At 38.8% G+C, this 17,843-nt stretch overlaps 1 protein-coding gene across 2 annotated transcripts in view; it reads right to left on the bottom strand.

The window, feature by feature from the left end:
* Window positions 1-17,843, bottom strand: part of BABAM2 (BRISC and BRCA1 A complex member 2) — a 2,993,168-nt gene that overhangs the window by 2,666,367 nt on the left and 308,958 nt on the right. The window lies entirely within an intron of this gene.

The raw sequence follows: 17,843 nt of genomic DNA on the forward strand, positions 1-17,843 counted from the left end.
AAACCAGTCTATTCCAGGCAAACAAATATAAACAGGGCCGTAAAAGTGTATGTAAGAACAGTAAGTATCCACCACCACACACTGCTACTGATTAGATCAAACTAAATCCTAGTTAAGGAAAACACTACCTAGCTATTTGCAATCCACATTCCAAAATCAGGTAATAAGAAAAGCATAGCATACATATAAAAAACTGACTTTTAACTACAATCGCTTTTGGCTAACTAATGCAAATAAAAGTCTCCATCAGGTCTGTGACAAAAACTAAAATTACAAACATAGGTAGATAAGTAAAAAGAGCTAGACAGACAAATTCAAGAAAAAACACACATAGCTATCTAAACATTAATATTATTTAACTAGAACACTATAAATATACAGTGGATATAAAAAATGTACACACCCCTGTTAAAATGTCATAAAAAAATGAGACCACAATAAATCATTTCAAAACTTTTCCCACCTTTAATGTGACCTATAACCTGTACAATTCAATTGAAAAACAAATCTGTTAGGGGAAAAATATAAAAAATAAAAAATGGATGTTAAGCTGATTGTATAAGTGTGCACACCCTTAACCTAATACTTTGTTGAAGCACCTTTTGATTTAATTACAGCATTCAGTCTTCTTGGGTAGGAGTCTATCAGCATGGCACATCTTGACTTGGCAATATTTGCCCACTCTTCCTTGCAAAAGCACTCCAAATCTGTCAGATTGTGAGGGCATCTCTTGAGCATAGCCCTCTTCAGGTCACCCCACAGATTTTCTATTGGATTTAGGCCTGGGCTCTGGCTGGGTATGATACTGCCACCACCATGCTTCCCTATGGAGATGATGTTCTTTTGGTTATGTGAAGTGTCTTTGCACCAAACGTACCTTTTGGAATTGTGGCCAAAAAGTTCAACCTTGGTCTCATACAGACCATAACACATTTTCCCACATGCTTTTGGGAGACTTGATGTACTATTTTGCAAATTTTAGCCAGGCCTGGATGTTTTTCTGTGTAAGAAAAGGCTTCAGTCTTGCAACCCTACCCCAAAGGCCAGACATATGGAGAATATGGGAGATTGTTGTCACATGTAGTACACAATCAGTACTTGCCAGAAATCCTTGCAGCCCCTTTAATGTTGCTGTAGGTCTCTTGGCAGCCTCCCTGACCAGTTTTTGTCTTGCCTTTTCATCAATTTTGGAGTAGCATCCAGTTCTTTGCAATGTCACTGTTATCCCATATTTTCTCCACTTTTTCATGACTGTCTTCACTGTGTTCCATGATATATCCAATGATGTGGAAAATTTTTGTACTCTTTTCATGACTGACACCTTTCAAAAATGAGATCCCTTTGATGCTGTGTAAGCTCTCTGCGAACCATGGCTTTTGCTGTTACATGCAACTGAGTAAATGTCAGGAAAAGCCTACTAGAACAGCTGAACTTTATTTGGGGTTAATCAGAGTCTCTTTAAGTGATGGCAGGTATGTACCCATGAAGACTGAATGCTGTAATTAAATCAAAAGGTGCTTCAACAAAGTATCAGTTTAAGGGTGTGCACACTTATGCAACCAGCTTATTATATGTTTTTTATATTTTCCCCTAACAGGTTTGTTTTTTTTTTTTAATTGAATTGTACAGGTTATAGCTCACATTAAAGGTGGGAAAAGTTTTGAAATTATTTACATAATTCTACCAACAGGCCTATTCCACATAGGATCATTGTTAGTTTTAGAATCTCTAATGGGATCCAGGGACCATATGTAACATGTTTGGTTCATACCCTCTGGTTAAGAAATCATTTTCAAGATCATTCATGTTTTTGAGAAAAGAGGCCAAATCTGTGGTAATGCATACTAATCTGTAGACTGTGCTTAGATTTTACTGGATGGATACTGCCTCTGTGAAGTACGTAGTTCACTCTTGTTGGTTTCATGTATAAGTTACTAATTAATTAATTAATATTCCTCTGTCTTAATCAATACTGACAATCATATCAATGAACTGCACTCACTCCGAGCTAATGGAAGTGGTAAATTTCAGTTAGGAGGTGGAGTTACTAATGTAGTGGATAAACTCAGTGAGTTTAGATTTCTCACCTTGCCAGACAATAAATATATCATCAATAAAGCAAAAGTAGCTAGTCACAAAGCTCCTGTATTCACTTAGCAGCATAAATTCCTCCTCCCACTTGCGCAAAGCTAGGGGCCATGGCTGCACCCATGGCTATCCCCCTCATTTGTTTGTAAGCCTGGTCATTGAAATTGAAAAAAAAACTACCTCAACACCAAGTATTAGCTTTCCCAAGCGTTAAGTTTGCCCTTGTGTAGCACTGTTATTTTTGCTATATGCCTCTGTAGCTGCTTCTATACAGTACAGGTGTGGTAAAACAGTGTATAGGGCTTCATCGTCAGTAGTTGCCAATATGCTTTGTTCATTCACATACACTTATTTTTCTTAAAAAAGTGAATCTAAAATAAAAGATGAATTATTTTTAGGAAGATGCTGTAGAATAAAATCTAAGTATATGGCAGTGGCCTCATATGGAACCTCCACTTGCAATAACAGGTCTGTAAGGTAGAGCTTCCTTATTCTAATGGGGTTTGGGAATCCCAAAAAAACAAGGTAACTTGGGGTGAAGACTGTTATATTATTACACAGATATATATTTAGATTTGTAGTGTTCTAATTAGATAATGTTTACGGTTAGATAGCTATGTGTTTTTTCCTGTATTTATCTAGCTAGCTCTTTTTACTTATCTACATACGTATACGAGTTTAATTCTTGTCACAGACCTGGTGAAGGCTTTATTGCATTAGTTAGCCAAAAGTGATTTTACTTAAGTCAGTCTTTTTATATGTATGTTATGCTTTTCTTAATACCGGATTTTGGAATGTGGGTTGCAAATAGCTACGTAATGTTTTCCTTAAAGGAAAACTCCGCCATATATCTAAAACAATCTGTTTTTTCCACTCTGTCTTTGTTTCCTGACCTATTTTAACACCTCAGAATTACTCTCAGTGCTTTATTTGTAATTTTAGCCTGTTTTCCACAACATGGCTACCAATGGGGCTTGATGCATCAACGTGATATTGTTCTCCTTCAACCCTTTCTCTTTCCCATAATGCTTTGTATGACTCATGCCAGACATAAGGAAGTAACTGTGAATTCCCATGCCACTGACATATAATAGGATTTGTGAGAGTCACTGTTATCTTCTTTACCTTCTGTAAAAGGACTGCTTCTTTTTGGTCTCTAATCACCCTCATTTATGTTTGGCTCAGAGCTTGTTTTACACTATACTTAGAAGTTATCCAGCTAAGCCAGAAAAGCAGCTAAATTACAGGCCTTTGTTCAATGTTTTCTTTTGTCATACAAGAGGAATTGACAGTCCCCTCCCCTCACACTACTGCAGAGGTGTTAAAACTGTCACTGCACTGAGAGATCCTTGCAGAATCAATTCCTCTTCGACTACAAAAGAAAACCTTTGAAACATCTTTCCAGACACATGCAACAAATGGAACACCCACAGAGGCCTGAAAACATATCTTACATATCTTACATGGACCAACTCAAAGCCTTATCACTATACTCTGTATCCTACAGACTTGCTAAGAGGTGACCTGTGTCTGGCATACTGATGGATTTAATTCATATCAGCAAGTCAAATGGCATCAGAAATACTTGTAAACCTCTTCTGCAACATCAACAGAACAATTCAGAAGGACAGGTATATCTCACATAGGATAACACTGCTCTGGAAAAAGACTCCCTATCCACAAAAAACAAAGTTCATCCCTGTCTACATTCAAGCACAACTTGGATCTATGGACAGGAAACAGAACATTTATCTCAAAACTACCCCCTATACTACTAATGGACAGAGGAAGCTCCAAAATGATTTAATCCATGCATTATCTATGGTATGATTCCAGTTATTTTCACTAGGGGTAATATATAATTATTGACCATGGCATGGGTAAAGCCAGTCTTTAACCAAATGGGATAGATTAATTCAAGTACAAGGAGGGAAACTGGCTAAGCTTAAAATGGCCCACAAAGGCAGCTAACCTAATAATTACCTATAACTAGTTAAAATGAGATGTCCTTGGTCCAGTTATTATAATACTGATGGTATCCATCAATATCCAAAGAGCAAATAATATGTTATATCGCTATTTTCTTATTTTGGAAACAGTGGAAGAAAACAAGCATGGGTCAGGGAAACACCAAATAAAATAACTTTTTGTTTCAAAAGCAAGACCTGCATGTCACCCTGTGGCAAGATTTTAGAGATTTCTTTACGTATCAGTACTTGTAACAAATACATTCTTCTACATAAAGTTACTGCCTTGAAAAGCAACATATATATAGCATATCAGCTGTGGTGTAGGAGGACCCTCTGCAGTGGGTAACAAAGAGGTTTTGCTCTTTCTTCGCCCAGCTTGGCATACTTAAATATCTTCAACTCCTGAGTTGGCCAGCATATGTCATATCACGTGATGAACAAGTAGAGTGCAAGCTCATATCTCCCTTCACTTGTCTGACCTTCATTCACTAAGCAAGCATAACTTAGAAAGACAGAAGAAAGTACAAGTACTTGGTCATCTTCAAAGAAATTTCAGGAGCAGATGTGGCAGAGCCACCTCAATACAGACAGTGGCAGCATAATGTGCACTTACTATAGACAGCCTTCACACAATGCAAATTACATGGCAAGATCAACATTTGCTCCAAACCCAAAGGCCTTCTACAGTGGGTAACTATTAGGAAGAATTCTAAATGAATAAAAAATATATATACCACTCTGAAAGTTCACAGCCATAAGAAGTTGAAAGAGAAGGGCTCAGAGTTCTGAGCACTAAGATGCCAAAGGAGGTATGCCTCAAAATCAGAAACCGAGCAATAATAGTTGGTGATAGTATGAGCAAATGACCAACTGGCCATTCCATAAAAGCCCTGGATATTTTTGTTGTTGAAAAATATATATTAATTTTAAACTTGTATACAATATTCACACAGAAAGAAATTCAATTGAAGTAACAGATAATAGAATACTCTGATAAACAACCAGTAATGTTTCTAATTTATTCCAACAGCTTAGTTTCTTTACATTGTTGACTGAATGTAAATTTATAACTGTTTTTTTCATTTTCACAAACCGTAGCACTAAGAGTCACGAATTCTTCAAATAAAGTGATCTCATCAGATTTCCAAATTCTTGTTACAGTTTTTCTAGTCACAGCAACTAAGCTCAAAAACATTTTAGAATCTTTTCTATTAATAACTAGTGGCCCAGGAACTATAAACATCTTTCCAAAATTCATATTTTTGAACATTCTAGAAACAAATGTATCCAGTATGTTTTTATATTTACATTATATCTCTAAAATTTGATTACATTTTCTTTACCAAACTGAGAAAATTTTATAAGGTATAACAAAAGACCTATGCAAATATTTCCACATGAATACGTTCTAATATGCACTACATTGTTTGTCCGAAAGCTTTCAACAATAATATTTTAATCTTCTTCTCTTGAGTTTCTTCTACTGCATCAAGAAACATCCAATATTTTATATCTGAAGTGCTCTTGTTGTTGGTCAGGAACACTTTATATATCTTAAATATTTTGTTGTAGATATATTACCTTTAATAATTAAAATCATTAAATCATAAAACCTAGGTACTTTTTTCTTCTCACCTTCACCCATTACAAATACATAATCATTCAACTTGTTAGTAACAGCATGAATTAGCAATGAATGAGATATTCAAATTATATTTCTTAAATATTTCTACTACTGACATAGATGAACAATTATCGTAACAATCTAACAACAGCAATATATTACTACCCTTGACTACATTTTAATAAAACCATGACTCTCTATAAATCCAAATGATAAACTTATTGGAAATAACACAAAGGTGGTGACACTACTGATCCTGGAAACTATCGCCCCATTAGCTTGACAAGTCTGATCTCTAAAGCCATGGACAGTATTATTATGGATCTCATAAACAAGGACATAGGTATTCTCCAAGCACTTGACCCCACCCTTCGTGAAGGGTAGATCCTGCCTGTTGAACCTGGTTGACTTCTTTGAGACTGTCACCAAGGCCCTGGAAGAGGGAAAGTCAGTACATACAGCTTACCTTGCCTTGGCCAAAGCCTCTGACAGAATGCCTCACTCGGGCATCACTGAAAAGCTAACACAGCTTGGCATAAATCCCTGTCTCATCAGGTGGGTGGCCAACTGTATCACTGATAGGACCCACAAGGTCAAAATAGGTGCCTCCACCTCATAGAGCAGACCTGTCACTAGTGGTGTTCGCCAGAGATCTGTCCTGGGACCCCTACTGTTTGGCATCTATTCTCAGAGGTCCAGGCAAAGACAAAAGGCCTGTGGCTGACCAAGTTTGCAGATGACTGTAAGTTGGGTATTGTGATTGACTCCCCAAATGATGTTAACATACTACAAGAGGATCTCACAGAAACAAATGACTGGCGCCAAAGTCAAGGCCTTAAGTTAAATGCAGAAAAATGCATTTTAATACCAATTGGCAAAAACACAGCCCCTTCTGATTACCACATCAACGGCAACCCCCTAAGCACACAACCTGTGGTGGGAGACCTGGGTACTCAGGTTGACAACAATCTCACATTCGACCATCATGTAGCAGCAGTGGTCAGAAAAGCCTTTTACTTGGTTCATCTCATACGTAAAGGGATTGCATCCAGAAAAAAGGAGGTTTTTACCTCTCTGTACTCCTCCCTCATTAGGCCAGTAATTGAGTACAACACCCCATTTGGTATGTACCTCTTTACACACCTGCACTGACTGGAAAGGCCACAGAAATACCTCACAAAGGGAAACCATAGCCTCCACCACCTGTCCTATGTGGACAGGCTCAAATCACTATCACTCTACTCGGTATCATACAGATTGCTCAGAGGTGATCTGTGTCTCGCCTACAAAGCATTCTCTGACCCTGCCCTACCAGACATGCTTTATATCCGTAAGTCTAACTCTTCATGCATTACCTACTCAAAAGATCTAAATCTAATATGTGACATTAACAAAACCTGCTGGACAGACAGGTTTGTCTCCCAGATGCTGCCCGTCTCTGGAATAGACTTCCCATACACATTAAACAGAGTACTTCGCTGACCCTTTTCAAGTGCAACTTTGATGAGTGGATGGGAAACCACAAATTTGTCCCAAGGGCAATATGTGCTGAGTTTTTTTTTTGGTGGGGATAAACTTGGCTAGGATTGTAAGGGCCCCAGGGCCATTAGCCTAGTAACCTCCTACGATCCCATGAGCCTATGATCCTAGAATACTTTTTCAATTTTTACATTTAATTTTTATATATAAAGTATCTAATGTTTATATAAAATGTTTCTAAATGTTTTTAATACTAAATTATTGTACGTTGATTCTGTTTTCTAAACGAGTCTTTCTTCTAAACATTTTAGCAATTCGGAAAATTTATTAACAATTAAATCAAACTTTTATACTCTTATGTTTAAAGCTTCACAATAATTTGTTCTTGAATATCACCCCAATTTCTATTATAATTAGGATGCAACAACTGAAAGATTATTATAAACATTGCAACTAAACAGTATGATTCCAGGTATGCAAATTTAATACGGCCATACTCGCATAACCTAATCTGATTCTTATACAAAGTTTTTACCATTTTAGGATATCACAAGAAGGAGATTAACAACTTCATCAGTTTCATTATTAAATTTCTATCAGAATGTAATGCTGCTGATTGCAATACATACAATATTTTAGGTAAAATCATAATTTTATTAGCATTTTTTTCAAACACCTTTACTGAATTATCACTTGTGACATAGGCAAATTTGCATTCATATAAAAGTAATAAAACTATATTAACATAAACATTATACTTCACATATATTGCTATACATCATATACCCTAAGCAATATTACATAAATTATTCAATTCCTTTCTTTTGTAAACAAGAAACAGCTTTATTAAATAATAACTTACTACACAGGCAATCATACATTTATATAAATTAAAACAAACCACACTGACACAATCCTAGTCGCAAGCATTTTATATCACAAACCATTCTGATACATTCCCAGTTGCAAACATTATGCATCACTTATAATCTAACCAATCTTTCTCACTGAAACATTACATAGCTAAATTAAGTCCTGCCGCATTTTAGATATCTTTCCTTCCTTGTGTGTATTCTTCCCACAGTTCCCATTTTTTCCTATGTAGATTGCTCCTCCCCTTTTCTAAAGATCTCAATTCCAGTTGTTTTATTTCGGTTACTGTATTCACTACTTCCCGTATAGTTAGCTTAGATTTTGATTTCCATTTTCGAGTAATTCCTTTTTTGGCAGACACCATCACAGAAAGGCCTTACCATGTCTAGGCAGTTCTGTTTATGTATCATAACTCAGAAAAATCATGTCCCTCATCAGACCAATCTGCCCACCCAGCATTTCTGACAGTGCATCCCGCATGGTATCCTAAATTCTGCCAACTCACCGCACTTACAGAAAATATGTTCCCAATTACCTCTTTCTCCCCCTTCACACCTCCAACATTTACTGTCTTCCTGAGGAAAAAATCTCCAGAGTCTACTTGAGGTACATAAATATCTATGTAAACATTTCCAGGCAAAAATCCTACATCTTCTAGATCTTGTTGCATATTTGGGAGATATACATATATCTTCCCATTGTTTCTTCATGAATTGCTTATTCTGTCTCTCTTCCCAATACTTTCTAACCTCCTCTAACTGATTCTTATAGTTATCATACAATGTTTTATATGCTCTACTAATTATTCCTTTTTAATGGCAGCTTATGTTCTAGATTCTATTAAAACTCTACCAGTGCTGGTCTTTCGTTTAGGACCGCTCTGCTCCTTTCTATTTGCCTATACTCTGATATCAATCTGATAGGGAGGGCAATCTCTAACCTGCAGTCCAAATAAATTCTTGCCATCTTCCCATTCTAATAACCTCTCTAATTATTTGCTCCCAATACCTTAGTTCCTTTCCCAGTTTTCTCCAATAAATTCCAGCCACATCTTGCCTACTTCTCTGTATCCCTAATTGCAGTCATTCCCATCGGCAGAATCTCTTTTCTCCATTCCCGTGTTGGTTTAGTTCTTAGAATACTTTCTGCTACTTTATGGAGAGATTGCGGTTATTCTCCTTAAAAGCATGCCTCCAAAATCCCAGTCTCTCCTTGTTTCTTGTGCTTCCCCTGTGTTTCATCATCATCACTTTCCACTTTGAATTATAGTTTTCTGCTTGTGCTATGTATAGGAGTCTTAACTGTGTAGCTCTGAAATATCTCTTCAAATTGGGTAATCCCAATCCGCCTAGTTCTACTGGAAGAATCAGCTTATCCCACTTGACTCTTACCGTCTTCCCCTCCCAGATAAAGTCCTTCAAGCTCTTTATTAATTGCTACCCACAACTTCTGATCTGGTTGATAAAAATATGCCGGCCCTGTGTATAAGACTAAACAGACTAGAAAAGTTTTAACTGCTTGTATCATACTATCCATATAACAAAGCTTCCATATTCTCATTGTTTGTATTATCTTTTGTTTAGTCACTTCTCGCATATCCTTAGCTGCCACCCTAGAATCCATACTCCTAAATATTTAATTTTATCATTTCCACATAAATATGGGTATTCCTGAACTAGTTCATGTGTGGGTACATAATTTTCCACTATTGCCTTTGTCTTAGCATCATTAATTTTGTATCCCAAAAAGATCTGAAACTGTCTCACAGTATTCCACAGCACTGTAATGTCTTTCTGGTTTTGTCTGGTACAAACTAATATAATCTGCAAATAAAGATAGCTTTTCTTGACTACCATACCAATTATATCCTTGAACTTCCGAGTCCCTTAATTTATTTGCCAATGGTTCTAAACATAATGCAAATAATAAAGGGGAAAGATGACACCCCTGCCTGGGTTCTCTGCTCAAGCAGAAATTATCAGAGAGGACCACACCCACTTTAATTTTTGCCTACTATCCCTCATATAGTCTCCTAATCAACCTTATAATTTTTCAGGAAATGTAGATGCTTCCATTGCCCTGCTAATAAAGTCCCAGCTTACTCTATCAAATGCTTTCTCTGCATCAAGACACACTAACAACAATGGAATGTTATTACATTCTGCTTCCCTCTGGATCATCAGTGTTCTGTTAATGTTGTCATATGTTTGCCTACTCTCCACAAAACCACACTGATCCATATCTATCAGTTTTGGCATTATATTTGCCATTCTTTTAGCCACTATAGACATGAACACTTTATAATCATTGTTTACTATTGAAATAGGCCTGTATGAAGCTGCATCTGATGGATCCTTACTCTCTTTAGGTATTACAGCTACCACTGCTTTCTTTCATGATGGTGGAACTTCTCCTCCTCTTAAGATATTGTTAAAGAAAACCTTCCTGAGCTTTATCAGTTTTTTCCTCCTAGCTTCCAAACTTCCACAAGAATACCACTGTTCCTGGGGACTTTCCTGTTGATTGGTTATACATCACAATTATACATCACAATTATTGTCTCATCTCCTCTAATCCTAACCGTTAGTAATTGAGCCTAATCTACCTCTAACCTTAGCATATTTAATTCTTCCATAAACATTTCCATTTGTATCTTTTCTTGATGTTCATATTTCTCTTCTTTATAGACACTCTCAAAGAATTTCTGAAATATTTCTAATACCTCTACAGGATCTCGTTACCTTCTTTGTTACAGGGTCCCCAAGTCTGGCAACAGCACTCTCTCTTTTCTGTTGCCTAAATTATCATGCTAAACATTTTTGCACTATAGTGTTATTACCAAAAAACAGTTGCTTAACAGCAACCTTTCTAAGCTTGTGCATATTATCAAAGTAATCCCTTATTTTCTGTCTAGCATTCTGCAGTTGATCCTCTTCTTCTTCTGTGAGATTCCCCCTATTCTGCAATACTTTAACATTTGTCAGTCCTAAATAATTCTTGTTACTTCTTAATCATAGCTCTCTTTCTTTTATTTCCACCTTATTTTTAAACTCAACCTTAATTTTATGCTACTCCCTAGCTATATTTTAAGAAGAAATTTCTATCCTCTCTAACAGCTCCTGAATAATCTTCACTACCCATTCCTTAAATTCTTCTCTTTTCAACAGATAGGTGGAAAAGTGCTAATGTCTCATTTTTATTTCATTACCCTGTGTTTGTATTTTAGCTATTATTGGCACATGATCTGAAATAGTTATTGGGGAGGTATCAAGACCTTCAGTTAAATGCTCATGTTCCTGTGAACTGTAAATTCTGTCTAGCCTAACCCAGTTTTCATATCTTGAGGAATAATATGTAAATTCACTCTGAACTCCCATTACTGAATTCAAATCTTCCATGCTAAATATTTTCATAAATGTCTTCAAACATCTACCCTCCTTTGTTTTATTTCCCCTTCTGGGCTCCCCAAACACATCTTCACTGCTGCAAATCAAATTCCAGTCCCCGCCTCTAAGTAACATTCCTTGGTGAAAACTGATTTATTCTCCCAGAATTTTCTTAATCTCCATTACAGCAGTTTTAGGTGGAATGTAAATACATGCCAGTGTAATCCTCATCTTCCCTTGCCGGTAGCCCCTTAGGACTACAAATATGCCATTATTATCATTTTTATCTTCTTCTATCAGTACTGGAGCTCCTTTTACAATTAATATAAGTACTCCACTTTTCCTTTGTCCCAGGTATTCAACTGAATAACCATCCTGAAAACCTTTCTTTATCAAATTCACATGTTCAATTCTTTCTAAGTATGTCTCCTGTGACACCGCTATTTGCACTCCACATTTTTTAATATAGAGCATTACTGTTTCTTGTTTGTACTTATCTGTGAGGCCATCTACATTTAAAGACATTAAAGAAAGCATCGCTGTATTAAAAAGTTACTATTCCCACCTTTACGTATAGCACCATTTTTGTTAAATGTCTAGTTCCGGCTTTTGGGTTACATGCATACACTGTCTAGCAGGTTGAACTTTTATACAGTCGTTTCTTGTCATATACATTTGAGCCTATGTCACATCTTATAAAACTTTTTGTTTTATTGAGCCTATATCACATCTTATAAAACTTTTTGTTTTATTGAAATTCCTCAAACAAAAAAACAAGCACACACCAATACCCCTCTAAAACCTATTAACTTAATACTAACACACAAAACTATGTATACCTTCAAATATTGAAATTTACCCTCCTAACAGAAACAGTAGTCCGAAACTGAGCACACCAACAGACTTGAGTTAATCTAAAAGAAAGGTCACCCGTGCTAAGATGTATGGTGCTCCCTGTGCTTCTACTAAGTGCTGATTGGTTACGTCTCATCTTTATAGCTCTCCCAGCTGGGAAAATCCCTGAATGCTTTCAGAGAACATTATCTACTTTGGGAAAATCCCTGAATGTTTGCAGAGAACATCATCTCCTAGCTAATTTCTCTTTTCTATTTTTTTTCCATAAGCCACTCACTCTCCACCAGACTGTATCCAGTTTCTCTTTATTTGAGTGCTTCCATGGAGACATGAGAACCAGGCAGATAGTTTCTCTTTATCAGATTGTTTCCATGGAAACATGATGACCAGCTGCAGAATTGTTACTGGGCATACATGTATTTACTAGAAAAACACCTTATGATATCCAATGTTCTTTTTCATTTAACATTACTGGTTATTACATCAATTTAAAGTCTTTAATCTGGTCATTTCCCCATGCAAGGATGAGAAAAATACATTAACTTTTGTTTTAACCACGCATTTTTTTCTTTTCTTTTTTTTTTTTTTACATTGCAGTGTCGACATTTCTTAAAACTGAACAAGAAGAGAGAGAGAAGGGAGAAATAAAAGAAAACAGAACAGAAACACCTGTTTACAATCCCCATTACACTTAAAAGTAACTGAAAAAAACATAGCATGTAAAGAAAATCCTATGCCAGAAAAACTGGTACTATAGTAAATTCTCTGTTAACCGGCACCCATGGGGATTGGTAGATGAAAAACGTTACGTACTCACCATAACATTCTATGTTTGCAGTCCATCTCACCCTTCATTCATACATGTGGGTTCAGAGCCGATCCTTGGCTCTGACTTGGCCGATTACAAAGCTCAAAGTCTCTAAGTTGGCTTGTGGCAAGGTAGGTATCCCATAATGCAGTGGCATCAATCCTCAGATCTTGTTTGCTGCTAACTATAATAGAAAATAGTTGTACTGTACCCCCGGGTAAGGAGAAACAATAGTGAAAGATCTCCAACATAAGGAAAGAGCAAAATTTCCTACCAGGTCCTCTAGGACTACATGGATGGGGGGGTAGGTGGGTGGGTTCATAAGAATTTAGGGCGAGATAGACTACAAACAGAATGTTATGGTAAGTACATAACTTCTTTATGTTATGTAGTCCTATCTCGCCTTCATTCTTACATGTGGGACAGCGTCCCTAGCACCTTTTTCTTGGGTTGCTCATGGGAATACACTCTTGAGCACTGTGGAACCAAAGGAAGCTCTGTCTCTGGAGGCCAAGTCAATTTTGTAATGAGTAATACAAGTTAATGGCTTGTCCAAGTTGCGGCTGCACAAATACTGTCCATAGAAATTCTGGCTTGAAAAGCAGTGGATGTTGCTACTGATCTGGTTGAGTGACCCTTTAACTTTGAAGGGACGTTCCTGGTTACTGGAAGAGTATATAAAAGTTATGCAATTAGAAAGCCAATTAGATAATGTGATTTTAGAGACTGGCATACCCTTTCTTGTCTCTGAAAAGGATATGAATATCTGACTTCCTGAATTGTTTAGCTCTGTGGAGATAGAATCTCAGTTGCCTATGTACATCAAGATGGCAAAATCTGTATTCTGCCTTGTTGGTATGGTTAGGGAAAAATACTGGAAGTTCAATTGGTTGGTTAATATTAGATTGGGAGCAAATCTTAGGGAAGGTTAGTTCGAAGAAAAACACTGTCTTTATGGAAGATCAAATAAGGAGGCTTGACTGAAAGCACTTGTAGCTCTGAAACTCTTCGAGTTGAGGTTATGGCTACCAGAAGAATCATTTTCCAAGAGAGGAATTTCAAATTGCAAGTGGATGAAGGTTCAAAGGGTGGTGAGATTAAGTGTGAAAAGACAAAATTTAAATCCCAAGGAGGGACAGGTTCTTTAAATGGAGGTCACGGTAAGGAAGTGCCTTTCAAAAAGGCTTTAAACAGTCTATGTGCCATCAAGTTAGACGTATGCTGTCCTACGTGAAAATTGGAGATAGCTACTAGCTGAACTTTAATTGTGGCAGCGTCTGAGCCTTGTTGGAAGAGTTCGGAAAGGAAGTCTAAAACTGAAGAAATTGAGGTAGTGAAGGGATCTACATTTCTGGTTTGTGCCCAAAGAGAAACTCTTTTCCATTTATTAGCATATAGTTTTGTGGTAGAAAGCTTATGAGTGGATATCAAGATATGTTTTACTGCCGGAGTGAAATCCTGAAGCCTGACTAAAGTTGGAAGTGGAGCAGCCAAGCTGTCAAGTTGAGGGTGTGGAGAGAGGGATGGAATGTTCCTGACATATGTGTTAGCAGGTCTGGAACTGGGTCCAGAATCCATGGATCCTCCAACAGATGAGGCCTGAGAAAGGGGAACCAAATCTGACGAGGCCAGTATGGAGCAATGAGAATCATCTTCCTTCCCAAGGATTTTGCTTTCTGAGACTTTTGATATGAGGGGAAACGGGGGAAAAGCATAAAGAAGTCCCGAGAGACAATTGTGAACAAGTGCGTCTCTCTGTGTCTCCCCCCGGAGGGGGAATCAGGGCAAAGTAGCTGTTGCATTTGGCATTCATAGGGGTGGCAAAAAAGACTGCAGCAAGGCTGGCCCCATTTGTGGAAGATCTCTTCTGCTACTTTCTGATTCAGAGACCACTCATGAGGCATCAAAGTTGCCCTGCTGAGCTTCTCGGCTATCACATTGGACTTTCCCAGGATGTGCGTTGTGACTAGAAAGCGTTGGGAAGATATTGCCCACTGCCAAACTCTGAGCCTCTCAACAATGTGGACATGATCTGATTCCTCCTTGTTTGCTTATATACCATACCACTAACATACTGTCTGACTGGATTGCAATCCTCACTAGAGGTAGAGAGTTGTGGAGTGCTTGCAATGCCACAAGCACTGTTCTCCTCTCTAGAACACTGATCTGTAAATGGGCCTCGTGCTCTTGCAATATGCCTTGGACTGTTTTTCCCAGGTAATGCCCCCCCATCCTATCCGGGAAGCATCCGTGGTCACAGTAGCAACAGGTTGATGTGGAACGAATGGTCTCCTGATGGTTAACTCGTTGGACTGAATCCACAAACTAAGATCCTTCTTGCAAGTTTCTGTTATTATGACTTGGTGAGACAGAGGAAGTTCCTGAAATGACCACTGGGAGAAGAGTAACCACTGTAGGATTCTCATGCGCATCCTGGCTAATGGAACAAGGGTTATGGTTGAGGTCATTGTTCCTAGTAGTTTGAGCACTATCTTTGCTTTGACCTTGTGTTTGGGAAGAAGAAGCAATATCTGTTGTTTGAGATTCACAATTCTGTCGGCGGGAAGGTGCACCATCATTGAAACAGTGTCTATTTCTGTGCCTATAAAAGTAACATATTGACAGGGCAACAAGGCAGATTTTTGCAAGTTTACTGTAATGCCTAGCTGAGCACAAACTTGTAGAGTCATATCTTTGGCCTGTTGAAGTAGATGCTTGGTGGTGGCAATTAGGAGCCAGTCGTCCAGGTAAGGAAATGCTCGGAATTCAAGATGTCTCAAGTGAGCCGTTACTACTGCCATGCATTTGGTGAACACTCTGGGGGCTGTAGTGAAACCAAAGGACAGTGCACAAAACTGGTAGTGACCGTCTCCCAGCCAGAAGTGTAAGTGACTCCTCGATGCTCGTAAGTGACTCCTCGATGCTCTGTCCATTTTTATGTGGTAGTACGAATCTTGGAGGTCTATTGAGCACATCCAATTGTCTTTCCCTAAAAGTGGGAGTATAGACTGCAGTGTCACCATTCGGAACTTGGACTTCTTTACTGATTCGTTTAGTCTGCTGAGATCCAATATGGGTCTTCAGTCTCCTGTTCATTTTGGCACTAAAAAGAATCTCGAGTAAGTTCCGAATGCTACCGGTTCTGCGGGGACGGTTTGGATGACTCTTCTGTTTAGCAACTTTTGAATCTCTACAGTTGCTTGATCCCTGAGATTGGGTGGAATACATCCGGGATTTTCCTGATTCGAGAAGGGGGGTAGGAGAAGGGTATGGAGTATCCTCTGGATATTATGTTTTGTACCCACTTGTCTTTTGTGATATTTTGCCAGGCTTCTGGGTACAAAGATAAACGTCCCCCGACTGGCTCCAGAGTAGCACAGACGGCCTCCTTTCAGGAGCACTGATAAGGACGTCCGCAAAATGAATCACATTTGCCATGGTTCTGCGGACCCCCTCTGCCTCTAGGATGGCGTCTACCATTATTTCCTCCCCCTCTGGCCTGGGGAAGGAATCACCTCATACATCTGGGAATAATCTTGAACTACATCTTCCTGCCTTTCTGCCCTTTAGGGTAGGGTCTTGAGGGGACAGAAAAACGTACTCCAATGGCAGAGAGAGTTTTCCCTTCCTGCTCGCATCTGGTGAGTGTATCCTTAACTTTTGGTCCAAACAGTGAGGAACCATCAAAAGGGGCATTTGTGAAGGTAGATTTGAAGGGTTCCGTGAAGTTACACAAGTGCATCCAGGAGCGTCTCCTCAGGAAAACTCCTGAACCTGCTGCCCTACTCGCTCCATCTGCTGCTTATGATATCAGTCTCATGGAGGAGTTCACTATGGAGTTTAAGGTGGATAACTGAGCGGTAACCTTCTCTGCTACCACCGCAGTTTTTGTAGAGCATCTCCTAGTTTCATCAGATCTCTCTGAAGCCTTTTAAAATGGGTAAGATAATTCATTGATCTAAGTGTAAAAGCTGCTGAAGAAAAAACACACTTCCCATATCTGTCCATCATTTGAGACTCTGTTCAGTGGATGGACAGATGAGGATGTCTCTGCAAGCTCCTTCTTGGTGGCTGCTGCCACCACCATAGCATCTAGCAGCATGCCTTTCTTCAAAAAATCTTTCACCTTGGGGACTGACAGGAATTTGTTTGGCCTCCTAGAGACTGGCTCCATGGTGTCAGGTGATTCCCGTGCCTTTCGACTGACCAAGCCCATGAGCTCGTCGAAAGGCGGAGAAACCCAAGAGGCTGAAGGTTGAAATCCCAAAGCCTTCAGGTACACCGACTCCTCATCAGAAGGGGTGATGATAGGCCAGCCACCTCTCTGTTTCAGGATCTCAAGGATATCTACAAAGGAGATATCATCAGAGGATAACCTTGGGGACCCTTCTGACTCCTCGAGGTCAGTGTCTGAGGTGACGGACTCATCAGGGGAGTCTTTTTGTTTCCTCTTGCATGTTTTCTTCAGAGGAGGCTCCTCAAAAGGGCATTCTGGGGAGGTCTTGGAAGAATGGGGACCCCCCAGGCAGCTTTCCTGAGGCTGCAGATCTCTGCTGCTGTGTGGATAGGATGGCGCCAAGACAGAGGCCGGTGGTTTCAGGGGAAGAATATCAGCATCCTTGTGTAGAGTTGCAGATTTGGACAGCACTCTCCTAATCATCTCAAAGGCCATCTCCCCCAGTTCAGTGGACACCACCGGTTCGAAGAAGCAGAGGCAGCCCTCGGTTCCAGGAGAAATCGCCTCTGAAGCCGATGTAGGA

This window comes from Protopterus annectens, chromosome 1.part1, assembly GCF_019279795.1.
Source record: "Protopterus annectens isolate FY-2018-M chromosome 1.part1, PAN1.0, whole genome shotgun sequence".
Taxonomy (NCBI): Eukaryota; Metazoa; Chordata; order Ceratodontiformes; family Protopteridae; genus Protopterus; species Protopterus annectens.